Below are 13,463 nucleotides of genomic sequence, written 5' to 3'. Positions count from 1 at the left end.
ACCGGGCCCTCTACCGGCAGAGGGAGGGGCCGTCGCCATCAGCCCCGCTGCCCGCACCTGGGGCTCTTCCGGCCCCGGCCCACGGCTGGAGCCCACGATGCCGTCATTGGGCAAACACAAAGACTCTCTGAAGCCCTTTGGGCACTTCAGCAAGCAGGCAGGCGTTCCTTATTGCAGCGCCGGACACACAGGGCACGGCTCCTCCCAGCGCGCAAAGCACCTGCGCCACTCGAGCCGCAGTACCGAACTTTGCTCACCGGGTGGCAGCAGCGAGCCCTTGGACACGGCGCCACCCGAGCCGCAGTACCGAACTTTGCTCACCGGGTGGCAGCAGCGATCGTACCGGCCCCTCCACGGCCACCCGCGCCACGGCAGCACCGGGCCCTCCACCGGCACAGGGAGCGGCCGTCGCCATCAGCCCCGCTGCCCGCACCTGGGGCTCCCCCGGCCCCGGCCCACGGCTGGACCCCGGCAGGAACAGGGGGCCGTCGCCCCAGCCCCACAGCCCGTCCCCTCCTCCCCTGGCCTCTGGCGCAGCCCCTCGTCCCGTGCAAACCAAGCACAAACGCAGCCGCCAGGGCAAAAGGGACCGCAGGTCTTTACTCAGTCACGCACCCAGCCAGTCCCGGGAGCCGCTCCGCCCCGGGGCTCGGGGCCCCCGACGCTCCCTCTGCCCCTCCGACACCTCGGCACTCCTTCCCGCAGCTGCGCCCGTTGATCCAGCGGCGAACAGTCCGTCCGTCGCCTCCCGGAGCGACGCGCTGCTCGGCAGAGGCTGCCAAAAATGAGGAGCAGGGTGCAGGCCACTACAAGAGAGGAGAAAAGTGACAGGTGGCTGGACAGCGGCGGTGGAACGAGAAAGCACCAAGCAGGGAAAGGGACGGCGAGAGAAGGACGGGGACAGGCAGTCCCACAGAGACGGAGAAAGAAGCAGCAGCAAGAGAGCAAGAGCGGCAGCAGAAAGAAGAAGAGGGAGCAGGACACAGACCGAAAATGAAGAACGGGGAGCAGGAAGGAGATGCAAAAAAAAACCCTGCAGCATGACAGAGGAAAAAAGAATAGCGGCAGGGACCTGGACAAAGAGAGATGAGGAAATAGAATAGAATAGACATGGAGAAAGCAGTAGATCTGTGACGTGCTACGGAGCCGAGAAGGAAGGCCTCGAATCAAGGGACGAGGAGGCAGACAGAGAGCACCAAAGACAGCAAAAGTACTGACAGGCTACAGAGTAGGAGGAAAGCAAAACTAGTAACCGGGAGCTGAACAGAAAGAGGGGAAGAAGGAAAAAAATGCCACGGGCTGCAGGGCAGAAAGAGGGAGGACCTAAAAGATGGGGACAAGTCAGAGACAGATGGAGAAAGAAGGTACACAAGAGCAGGAAAAAAAAAAATCGTAGCAGTGGGGGAAAGAGAGGGAGCCGGGGAGGGCCCAGGATGCACAAGAGGGGTGACAGGGCCCCGAGGGCCCACGACTCACCGCAGCTCTCACTCTCGGTGCTGCCGGGAGACTTTGACACTTCAGATGTTTCTCTCCCCTTCTCTCTTCCCTTCTTCTTCCGCAACTCCAATCGTTTGGCTCTCCTGCACCTGAGAGAAAATGCATGTGGCTGTCTTAGAGCTCATACGAGACGTGGCTTCCTAGACAACAAGCCTCAGGAACAGGACAGAGAAAAAGAGAGAATATGATGAGTGGGAAGCAGAACACACGGATCGAGAGAGAACTTGAATCAGAGGAGTAAACAAGGCAGGAAAGAGAGATAAAGACAGGGAAGAAGCCACAAAAAAGGGCCTTTCTGGCCTCTACTCGCACCCCCCGGCCTCCTTTTTTTTCTGGCCTCTACTCTCGCCCCCAGCCTCCCACCCCTCTGCAGCCTCCCACCCCTTTCCGGCCTCCCTTTTTTTCTGGCCTCTACTCTCGCCCCCGGCCTCCCACCCCTCTGCAGCCTCCCACCCCTTTCCGGCCTCCTTTTTTTTCCTGGCCTCTACTCCCCCCTCCTCGCCCCCCCCCCCCCCCCGCCTCCCACCCCTCGATAGCCTCCTAACTCCCTTTTTGCTGGCCTCTACTTAATTCAGCTTCCCACCCCTCTGCAACCTCCTACCTCTTTCCAGCCTCCACTCCGCCCCCCCAGCTTCCCACCCTTTTTCAGCCTCCCACCACCGTCCCACGCAGTGCAGGACACACTGACAGAGAGAGAAAAAGGACAGGCAACAGGAAGAAACGTACTAAGAAACAAAGAAAGGGTCAGACGAAGAAGGGGGTGGGTGGTCAGGGTTGGAACCCCAACACAAACCAGCAAGGGGCTAGAGGACAGACAGAGAGGAAGACAAGAACGGGCCGGGAAGCAGGAAGAGAAGGAGAGAAAGGCAAAAAGGGAGAGCCGGCTGCACAGGCAGGTACAGCAAGAAACGACCGGACAGGCAGCAGGATCGAGAAAGAGAGACAGAAAAACTGGGGACAGGAAGCAGGACAGAGGGACGGCGAGAGGAAACAAGGGCCAGGGAGCAGGACAGCGGTGGAAAAAGAGGCACTGGGGCAGTAGGACAGAAAGAGAAGGAAGAAAGGCCAGAACAAGGACGGGGAATAACAGCAAAGGGAAAGAGAAGGACAAGGAGCGGGACAGATTGTCAGAGAAAGACAGGGACAGGGAGCGGGACAAGGTGATACTGAGAGAGAAAAAGGGGACAAGGAGGCAGGACAAAGTGAAAGACAGGCACAAGTAAGAGACGGGGGAGCAGGACAGAGACGGAGGGGGAAAAGCCTCAGCTGGGCAGCAGGAGACAGAGGCGGAGAAGGGAAAAAACAGCACCGGGCTGAGGGACCCTGAGGGAGGAATTAAAAAACAAACACAGGGAGCAGGACAAAACGACAGAGAGAGAGAAAAGGGACAGAGCAGGACAGCGTTGGGGGGAGAAATGCGACCGTGACGGGCAGCGGGAGAGAGGTATGGAGAAAGAAAAAAAATACCGAGGAAGAGAGAAAGGAAACAAGGGACAGCGAGCTGCACAGGGGGATCGAGAAAGAAAGGATGGGAGAGGGAATGGCGCAGAGAGAGAAAGGCAGAAAAAACAGCAAGAGGAAGCAGGGCAAAAGGACAGCAAGAGGAAAAAGGAAAGGGACAGGGAGCTGGACAGAGATGGGAAAAAAAGCAGCGGGGACACACGAAAAGAGACAGAAAGAGAAGGGCACAAAAGGATAGATGAGGACAGCGGCAGGATGGAGACGCAGAACAAAACCTGGGACGGTCAACCTGGGTGGGCGGGGAGCGGGTCAGAGAGCCGGAGAAAGGAAAAACTCTGCTGTGGAGCAGCAGAGGGGGACGGAGAAAGACAGACAGGGACGGGGAGCAGGGCAGAGAAACGGAGAGAGAAAATAAGCGATGGGGAGCAGGGCAGAGCACTAGGAAGAGGAAAATAAGACAAGGGACAAGACCGAGGAGCTCAGAGAGAAAGAAGGGTCGAAAGGAAACGCCAGAGAGGTAGAGAAATCAAGAAATACAGGGACGAGGAGCCTTGCAGAGACGGAGCACGAAAATGTAGGGCCGGTGAGCGCGAAAGAGGGAGAGAGAGACGGGGGCAGGGGGAGGAGATGAAGAAGAAAGGAGAGATAAAGATGGCAACGGAGCGCAGGGGACACAGACAGAGAGAGAAAAAGGACAGTGAACAGGAAAAAAGGGACCGAGAAACAAAGAAAGGGTCAGATCTAGACAAAGAGACCAAGAAAGGGGCGGGGGGCGTGTGTGCAGGGAAACCCCAAAACAAACCAGCAAGGGGCTAGAGAACAGAGAGGGAGAGAAAGAGAAGAAAGGGCCATGAAGCAGGACAGAGAAGGAGAGAAAGGCAAAAAGGGAGAGCAAAAAGAGAGCCGGCTGGACAGGGAGGTACAGCAAGAAATGACCGGACAGCCAGCAGGACAGAGAAATAGAGACAGGGAGCCGGCTAGAGAAATTCTGAAGGGAGAAAAAGAGGGAGAGGGAGCAGAACACACACACAGACAGAAGACGGGAGGTACAGGGAAAGGAAAACAAAAGGAAAAAGAAAAAAAAAAAAAATCACAGCAGCGTGGGAGAGAGAAGGATCCAGGGGACAGCTCGGGACGCAGAAGAGGGGCGACAGGGCCCCGAGGGCCCGCCACTCACCGCAGCTCTCGCTCTCCGCGCTCCCGGGAGACTCTGCCGCTTCAGACGCTTCTCCGTCCTGCTCTCCTCCATTCCTCTTCCATAACTCCGGTCGCTTGGCTGTCCCCCACCTAAGAGAAAACGTCCATGTCTCGCAGCTCTTACGAGACAAGGCTCCCTACACACGCAGCCGCGCTCGCGCGCTCCACAACCGGACCATGCTGCTGCTGGTGACACATACAGACCCTGCGGGGCACGCTGGCGGCCTGGCCTGCTGCGGGCTACCAAGACGGAGCCTTCCTCACCCGCAGCGCCAGGCAGCTGCCAGCCAGGTGGCCTTCCATTTCTTCTTCTTCTTCAGCCTTCTCGGGACTCTCCAGCTTCAGCCGCGCCACCTCCTGTCCGCAGCCACTCAACGCTCCGCCTCTCCCTTTTCGCCCCCACGCCGCCAGCACAGCGAGGCCCGGCACACGCAGCCCACACAAGCCCGGAGCGGGCGCAGCCAACGGCATCCCCAGGGCACGAACGGACAAACGCGAACTCAGCGCAGCCCCTGCCACACATAAACAAGCAGCGGCGACCGCGTTCAGGGAGGCCGAGGCAGCCCGCACCACGGGCCTTGGGGGAGGCCGGGCGCTCCGGGACACAGGCTTCAGGGGACGTGCTGCAGCTGGGGGCGGCTGCGCGGGGCGAGCGGGGCCGGGGGAGCACTGCCGACTTGGGGGAGGGGGGGGGGGTGCCCGCCTCCTTCTCCCATTCCCTTCCGTCACCTCCCGCCTCTGGCCCCGGGGCTGCCCGCACCCGGCTCGCCTCCTGCAGCCTGCCGCAGCGGCCGGCTCCAAGCTTCCCGTCCCACCACCCTCGAGCAGCCTCCACGCACCCCCGCACCCGCCAGAGGGGAGCCCGCGCCTCACCGCTGGCCTCTCTGCTCCCCCGCCGCCCCGGCACCGGACACCAGGCCGCCGCCATGCTGCTCCGCCGCACCGCGCATGCGCCACGCGCCGACGGCGCGCCGGAGGGGCCACACTCTGAGCCGAACGCCGGGCTGCAGTACCGCGTTGCGGCCAGGGGGCGGCGGGGGCGGGGGCGGCACCAGCGGGGGCGGGGGCGGGGGCGGCGCCAGCGGGGGCGGCGCCAGCGGGGGCGGGGGCGGCGCCAGCGGGGGCGGGGGCGGCGCCAGCGGGGGCGGCGCCAGCGGGGGCGGGGGCGGCGCCAGCGGGGGCGGGGGCGGCGCCAGCGGGGGCGGGGGCGGCGCCAGCGGGGGCGGGGGCGGCGCCAGCGGGGGCGGGGGCGGCGCCAGCGGGGGCGGGGGCGGCGCCAGCGGGGGCGGGGGCGGCGCCAGCGGGGGCGGGGGCGGCGCCAGCGGGGGCGGGGGCGGCGCCAGCGGGGGCGGGGGCGGCGCCAGCGGGGGCGGGGGCGGCGCCAGCGGGGGCGGGGGCGGCGCCAGCGGGGGCGGGGGCGGTGCCAGCGGGGGCGGGGGCGGCGCCAGCGAGGGCGGGGGCGGCGCCCAGCGCCGGCTCCGGCTCCGAGCAGACCTCGACTCGCGGCTCCGACACGGCACCGCACCCCCGCCGCTCCTTGCCCTCGACACGGACCCCGCCCTCCCGGGGGCTTTTCCCCGGGACCCGCCGCTCCATCCAACCCCCCCCCATACCCCGCGCTCACCTTCTCCCTCGCTGCAGCCGCAACCCGGCTATGGCTCCGCTCCTCCTTCGGCTCGCATCGGGCCCGGCACGGCAGCACCGGGCCCTCTACCGGCAGAGGGAGGGGCCGTCGCCATCAGCCCCGCTGCCCGCACCTGGGGCTCTTCCGGCCCCGGCCCACGGCTGAAGCCCACGATGCCGTCATTGGGCAAACACAAAGACTCTCTGAAGCCCTTTGGGCACTTCAGCAAGCAGGCAGGCGTTCCTTATTGCAGCGCCGGACACACAGGTCACGGCTCCTCCCAGCGCGCAAAGCACCTGCGCCACTCGAGCGGCAGTACCGAACTTTGCTCACCGGGTGGCAGCAGCGATCGTACCGGCCCCTCCACGGCCACCCGCGCCACGGCAGCACCGGGCCCTCCACCGGCACAGGGAGCGGCCGTCGCCATCAGCCCCGCTGCCCGCACCTGGGGCTCCCCCGGCCCCGGCCCACGGCTGGACCCCGGCAGGAACAGGGGGCCGTCGCCCCAGCCCCACAGCCCGTCCCCTCCTCCCCTGGCCTCTGGCGCAGCCCCTCGTCCCGTGCAAACCAAGCACAAACGCAGCCGCCAGGGCAAAAGGGACCGCAGGTCTTTACTCAGTCACGCACCCAGCCAGTCCCGGGAGCCGCTCTGCTCCGGGGTCGGGGCCCCCGACACTCCCTCTGCCCCTCCGACACCTCGGCACTCCTTCCCGCAGCTGCGCCCGTTGATCCAGCGGCGAACAGTCCGTCCGTCGCCTCCCGGAGCGACGCGCTGCTCGGCAGAGGCTGCCAAAAATGAGGAGCAGGGTGCAGGCCACTACAAGAGAGGAGAAAAGTGACAGGTGGCTGGACAGCGGCGGTGGAACGAGAAAGCACCAAGCAGGGAAAGGGACGGCGAGAGAAGGACGGGGACAGGCAGTCCCACAGAGACGGAGAAAGAAGCAGCAGCAAGAGAGCAAGAGCGGCAGCAGAAAGAAGAAGAGGGAGCAGGACACAGACCGAAAGTGAAGAACGGGGAGCAGGAAGGAGATGCAAAAAAAAACCCTGCAGCATGACAGAGGAAAAAAGAATAGCGGCAGGGACCTGGACAAAGAGAGATGAGGAAATAGAATAGAATAGACATGGAGAAAGCAGTAGATCTGTGACGTGCTACGGAGCCGAGAAGGAAGGCCTCGAATCAAGGGACGAGGAGGCAGACAGAGAGCACCAAAGACAGCAAAAGTACTGACAGGCTACAGAGTAGGAGGAAAGCAAAACTAGTAACCGGGAGCTGAACAGAAAGAGGGGAAGAAGGAAAAAAATGCCACGGGCTGCAGGGCAGAAAGAGGGAGGACCTAAAAGATGGGGACAAGTCAGAGACAGATGGAGAAAGAAGGTACACAAGAGCAGGAAAAAAAAAAAATCGTAGCAGTGGGGGAAAGAGAGGGAGCCGGGGAGGGCCCAGGATGCAGAAGAGGGGTGACAGGGCCCCGAGGGCCCACGACTCACCGCAGCTCTCACTCTCGGTGCTGCCGGGAGACTTTGACACTTCAGATGTTTCTCTCCCCTTCTCTCTTCCCTTCTTCTTCCGCAACTCCAATCGTTTGGCTCTCCTGCACCTGAGAGAAAATGCATGTGGCTGTCTTAGAGCTCATACGAGACGTGGCTTCCTAGACAAGAAGCCTCAGGAACAGGACAGAGAAAAAGAGAGAATATGATGAGTGGGAAGCAGAACACACGGATCGAGAGAGAACTTGAATCAGAGGAGTAAACAAGGCAGGAAAGAGAGATAAAGACAGGGAAGAAGCCACAAGAAAAGGGCCTTTCTGGCCTCTACTCGCACCCCCCGGCCTCCTTTTTTTTCTGGCCTCTACTCTCGCCCCCAGCCTCCCACCCCTCTGCAGCCTCCCACCCCTTTCCGGCCTCCCTTTTTTTCTGGCCTCTACTCTCGCCCCCGGCCTCCCACCCCTCTGCAGCCTCCCACCCCTTTCCGGCCTCCTTTTTTTTCCTGGCCTCTACTCCCCCCTCCTCGCCCCCCCCCCCCCGCCTCCCACCCCTCGATAGCCTCCTAACTCCCTTTTTGCTGGCCTCTACTTAATTCAGCTTCCCACCCCTCTGCAACCTCCTACCTCTTTCCAGCCTCCACTCCGCCCCCCCAGCTTCCCACCCTTTTTCAGCCTCCCACCACCGTCCCACGCAGTGCAGGACACACTGACAGAGAGAGAAAAAGGACAGGCAACAGGAAGAAACGTACTAAGAAACAAAGAAAGGGTCAGACGAAGAAGGGGGTGGGTGGTCAGGGTTGGAACCCCAACACAAACCAGCAAGGGGATAGAGGACAGACAGAGAGGAAGACAAGAACGGGCCGGGAAGCAGGAAGAGAAGGAGAGAAAGGCAAAAAGGGAGAGCCGGCTGCACAGGCAGGTACAGCAAGAAACGACCGGACAGGCAGCAGGATCGAGAAAGAGAGACAGAAAAACTGGGGACAGGAAGCAGGACAGAGGGACGGCGAGAGGAAACAAGGGCCAGGGAGCAGGACAGCGGTGGAAAAAGAGGCACTGGGGCAGCAGGACAGAAAGAGAAGGAAGAAAGGCCAGAACAAGGACGGGGAATAACAGCAAAGGGAAAGAGAAGGACAAGGAGCGGGACAGATTGTCAGAGAAAGACAGGGACAGGGAGCGGGACAAGGTGATACTGAGAGAGAAAAAGGGGACAAGGAGGCAGGACAAAGTGAAAGACAGGCACAAGTAAGAGACGGGGGAGCAGGACAGAGACGGAGGGGGAAAAGCCTCAGCTGGGCAGCAGGAGACAGAGGCGGAGAAGGGAAAAAACAGCACCGGGCTGAGGGACCCTGAGGGAGGAATTAAAAAACAAACACAGGGAGCAGGACAAAACGACAGAGAGAGAGAAAAGGGACAGAGCAGGACAGCGTTGGGGGGAGAAATGCGACCGTGACGGGCAGCGGGAGAGAGGTATGGAGAAAGAAAAAAAATACCGAGGAAGAGAGAAAGGAAACAAGGGACAGCGAGCTGCACAGGGGGATCGAGAAAGAAAGGATGGGAGAGGGAATGGTGCAGAGAGAGAAAGGCAGAAAAAACAGCAAGAGGAAGCAGGGCAAAAGGACAGCAAGAGGAAAAAGGAAAGGGACAGGGAGCTGGACAGAGATGGGAAAAAAAGCAGCGGGGACACACGAAAAGAGACAGAAAGAGAAGGGCACAAAAGGATAGATGAGGACAGCGGCAGGATGGAGACGCAGAACAAAACCTGGGACGGTCAACCTGGGTGGGCGGGGAGCGGGTCAGAGAGCGGAGAAAGGAAAAACTCTGCTGTGGAGCAGCAGAGGGGGACGGAGAAAGACAGACAGGGACGGGGAGCAGGGCAGAGAAACGGAGAGAGAAAATAAGCGATGGGGAGCAGGGCAGAGCACTAGGAAGAGGAAAATAAGACAAGGGAGAAGACCGAGGAGCTCAGAGAGAAAGAAGGGTCGAAAGGAAACGCCAGAGAGGTAGAGAAATCAAGAAATACAGGGACGAGGAGCCTTGCAGAGACGGAGCACGAAAATGTAGGGCCGGTGAGCGCGAAAGAGGGAGAGAGAGACGGGGGCAGGGGGAGGAGATGAAGAAGAAAGGAGAGATAAAGATGGCAACGGAGCGCAGGGGACACAGACAGAGAGAGAAAAAGGACAGTGAACAGGAAAAAAGGGACCGAGAAACAAAGAAAGGGTCAGATCTAGACAAAGAGACCAAGAAAGGGGCGGGGGGCGTGTGTGCAGGGAAACCCCAAAACAAACCAGCAAGGGGCTAGAGAACAGAGAGGGAGAGAAAGAGAAGAAAGGGCCACGAAGCAGGACAGAGAAGGAGAGAAAGGCAAAAAGGGAGAGCAAAAAGAGAGCCGGCTGGACAGGGAGGTACAGCAAGAAACGACCGGACAGCCAGCAGGACAGACAAATAGAGACAGGGAGCCGGCTAGAGAAATTCTGAAGGGAGAAAAAGAGGGAGAGGGAGCAGAACACAAACACAGACAGAAGACGGGAGGTACAGGGAAAGGAAAACAAAAGGAAAAAGAAAAAAAAAAAAAAAAAAAATCACAGCAGCGTGGGAGAGAGAAGGATCCAGGGGAGGGCCCGGGACGCAGAAGAGGGGCGACAGGGCCCCGAGGGCCCGCCACTCACCGCAGCTCTCGCTCTCCGCGCTCCCGGGAGACTCTGCCGCTTCAGACGCTTCTCCGTCCTGCTCTCCTCCATTCCTCTTCCGTAACTCCGGTCGCTTGGCTGTCCCCCACCTAAGAGAAAACGTCCATGTCTCGCAGCTCTTACGAGACAAGGCTCCCCAGGCACGTAGCCTCGCTTGCTCGCGCGCTACGCGCAGGAACAGCACAGAGGGAAAGAGAGAGAGACAGAGAACGACGAGCGGGCAGCAGAACTGATGGATCAAGAGAGAAACTGAATCGGAGGAATAAAGAACACTGGAGGGAGACACAAGTAGAGCGAACAAGCCAGATGGACGGGGGCAGGAGACACACAGATCAGGCCAAAGAGGTGGAGAAAGTAAAATCGGTGACGGGCTGCAGGATGATAGAAAAGGCCACGGTTCAGCACAGAGGAGAACAACGGGACAGCAAGCTGGACAGGGGCATATAGCGAGAAACAAAGGGACAGGCAGCAGTATGGAGATACACAGACAAAGAGTTACGGGGAGGATGGAGGACAGAGAGAACAAGAGAAAAGGGACAGGGAGGGGGGCACAGATGGAGAAAGAAACATTGCAGAGAGAGAGAGGAAGAAAGCGACAGGGCAGAGGCAGAGAGGTAGAGAAAGGAAGAAAAAAGTAGCGACGAGTAAGTGGCCAGAGGGACAAGGAAAAGCCAGGAGGAAGGACAGAGTGAGAGAGAAAACAGGTGAGGGACACGACGCCAGACTGTGAAACAGAGAGCGCGACAGGGAGCAGGACGCTGGGACAGACAGCAAACGAGAGCAACAGAGAGAACGGCAGCGAGGCGGAGCACGAGAGAAAACAGGGACTGAGAGCAAGACCGAGGGGTGAAGCAATAAATAACGGGGCTGGGGAGCAGGACAGCAGAAGAGAGAGACAGAGAGGGGGACACATAGGACAACCGCAAACTGAGAGGGAGAAGGAGAAGAGCACAGAGGGTCACAGACAAAAAGAGAGGGACGGCAGAAAGAGAAAAACAAGACGAGGCAGAAGGACTGAGGAGCAGAGAGAAAAAGGGTACAGGGAAAAGGACAGAGATGCAGAAAACAAGGAAAGCCTGGAGCACAGGGCAAAACTGACAAGGACAGGGAGCGGGACAAAGGGATGGAGGAGTTAAAAACAGCGATGGGCCGCAGCACAGAGGAAGAGAGAGAAAAAGAGCAAGAGCAGCAAGGGAAGAAGAGTGACAGAAGGGTGTTGACAGGGACACGTACAAAGCGGGCTTGGGGGACACAGACATCGGAAGGGTAGAAAGGAAAGGGAGGGATGGGGAGCAAGACAGCGTGACAGAGGGAGTGGAGTGCAAGGATACACAAAAGCAGAGGGACTGGGAAGAGGAAAGAACGTCAGGGAGAGAAAGGCGAGGCTGGCGAGCAGGAGAGAGAGAGGTGGAGAATGAAAAAACAGCCATGGTCAGAAGAACAGAAATGCAGAGAAGAAAAAATTACTTCCAGGCAGCAGGACAGAGGGACAGAGCAAGAGCAAAAATATCAAGAGGGAGAAGGACAGGTAACACACAGCAGGACGCTGCAGGAGTGAGAGGGAGGGAACACAGAGCAAAGCAGAAGAATGAAGAGAGAAAAAAAAAAAAACAACCCAGCAAACAGAAAGGGAACCGGACAGAACTAGGCAGCAGGGCAGAGAGACGGAGAAAGAAAAAACAGGGACAAAGGGATAGAGAGGCAAAGAGAGGGATGGGGACCAGGACAGTGGGATACAAACAGGGAGTAGGACTCGAGATTGCAGAGAGAGAGGTCCAGGGAAGCAGGAAGAATGACAGAGAGAAAAAGGGGGGAGGGGGGTGGGGAGCAGGTCAGAGCGCTGGAGAAAGGAAAAACACTGCTGTGGAGCAGCAGAGGGGGACGGAGAAAGAGAGAGAGGGACGGGGAGCAGGGCAGAGAAACGGAGAGAGAAAATAAGCGATGGGGAGCAGGGCAGAGCACTAGGAAGAGGAAAATAAGACAAGGGAGAAGACCGAGGAGCTCAGAGAGAAAGAAGGGTCGAAAGGAAACGCCAGAGAGGTAGAGAAATCAAGAAATACAGGGACGAGGAGCCTTGCAGAGACGGAGCACGAAAATGTAGGGCCGGTGAGCGCGAAAGAGGGAGAGAGAGATGGGGGCAGGGGGAGGAGATGAAGAAGAAAGGAGAGATAAAGATGGCAACGGAGCGCAGGGGACACAGACAGAGAGAGAAAAAGGACAGTGAACAGGAAAAAAGGGACCGAGAAACAAAGAAAGGGTCAGATCTAGACAAAGAGACCAAGAAAGGGGCGGGGGGCGTGTGTGCAGGGAAACCCCAAAACAAACCAGCAAGGGGCTAGAGAACAGAGAGGGAGAGAAAGAGAAGAAAGGGCCACGAAGCAGGACAGAGAAGGAGAGAAAGGCAAAAAGGGAGAGCAAAAAGAGAGCCGGCTGGACAGGGAGGTACAGTAAGAAACGATCGGACAGCCAGCAGGACAGACAAATAGAGACAGGGAGCCGGCTAGAGAAATTCTGAAGGGAGAAAAAGAGGGAGAGGGAGCAGAACACACACACAGACAGAAGACGGGAGGTACAGGGAAAGGAAAACAAAAGGAAAAAGAAAAAAAAAAAAAAATCACAGCAGCGTGGGAGAGAGAAGGATCCAGGGGACAGCTCGGGACGCAGAAGAGGGGCGACAGGGCCCCGAGGGCCCGCCACTCACCGCAGCTCTCGCTCTCCGCGCTCCCGGGAGACTCTGCCGCTTCAGACGCTTCTCCGTCCTGCTCTCCTCCATTCCTCTTCCATAACTCCGGTCGCTTGGCTGTCCCCCACCTAAGAGAAAACGTCCATGTCTCGCAGCTCTTACGAGACAAGGCTCCCTACACACGCAGCCGCGCTCGCGCGCTCCACAACCGGACCATGCTGCTGCTGGTGACACATACAGACCCTGCGGGGCACGCTGGCGGCCTGGCCTGCTGCGGGCTACCAAGACGGAGCCTTCCTCACCCGCAGCGCCAGGCAGCTGCCAGCCAGGTGGCCTTCCATTTCTTCTTCAGCCTTCTCGGGACTCTCCAGCTTCAGCCGCGCCACCTCCTGTCCGCAGCCACTCAGCGCTCCGCCTCTCCCTTTTCGCCCCCACGCCGCCAGCACAGCGAGGCCCGGCACACGCAGCCCACAAAAGCCCGGAGCGGGCGCAGCCAACGGCATCCCCAGGGCACGAACGGACAAACGCGTCCTCAGCGCAGCCCCTGCCACACATAAACAAGCAGCGGCGACCGCGTTCAGGGAGGCCGAGGCAGCCCGCACCACGGGCCTTGGGGGAGGCCGGGCGCTCCGGGACACAGGCTTCAGGGGACGTGCTGCAGCTGGGGGCGGCTACGCGGGGCGAGCGGGGCCGGGGGAGCACTGCCGACTTGGGGGGGGGGGGGGGGGTGCCCGCCTCCTTCTCCCATTCCCTTCCGTCACCTCCCGCCTCTGGCCCCGGGGCTGCCCGCACCCGGCTCGCCTCCTGCAGCCTGCCGCAGCGGCCGGCTC

Source organism: Opisthocomus hoazin, unplaced genomic scaffold (genome assembly GCF_030867145.1).
Source record: "Opisthocomus hoazin isolate bOpiHoa1 unplaced genomic scaffold, bOpiHoa1.hap1 HAP1_SCAFFOLD_107, whole genome shotgun sequence".
Classification (NCBI taxonomy): domain Eukaryota; kingdom Metazoa; phylum Chordata; class Aves; order Opisthocomiformes; family Opisthocomidae; genus Opisthocomus; species Opisthocomus hoazin.
The sequence above is the reverse complement of the archived record's forward strand: the minus strand, read 5'-3'. Positions refer to the sequence as shown.